Source organism: Tupaia chinensis, unplaced genomic scaffold (assembly GCF_000334495.1).
Source record: "Tupaia chinensis unplaced genomic scaffold, TupChi_1.0 Scaffold000273_1, whole genome shotgun sequence".
NCBI lineage: Eukaryota > Metazoa > Chordata > Mammalia > Scandentia > Tupaiidae > Tupaia > Tupaia belangeri.
In genome coordinates this window covers 1039472-1039908 of record NW_006159755.1, presented here as the reverse complement: position 1 = coordinate 1039908, position 437 = coordinate 1039472, and positions in this window count along the sequence as shown.

The window sequence follows — 437 nt, the reverse complement described above, 5'->3', positions numbered from 1 at the left end:
TTCTCCGCCCCTCCCGCCTCTCCCTGCTGGCCAAACCACGACCCGCTGGGTGAGAAGTCTCTAGGGTCCCCTGCGCCCCGCAGGGCTTTCGAGGAACCCAGGGGCGGGACCTGGCCGCTGCGCAGAGACAAGGTAGGGATAGAGGAAGGGAGGTCGCCCGGTTCCCGGAAGAAGCCGAGTGAGGGGCGGGAAGGGGTGGATCGTGCAGCAGCCCCCGGGACAGCTGTCAGCCCCTGGGACAGCGGGCAGTGACACCCACGCACACACAAGCCCTGACACGCTCTGCCACGCGCGGACACAAAGACCCGTGCGCCCACGCTCCACCCTGCGGCTCCAGCCCCCCGCGCTGCCCAGCCTGCACACCCGCACGTACTCCACCTGCACACTCCCGCAGACTTCCGGGCACGCCGGACCCCCATGGGCTTGCCGACCCTGCC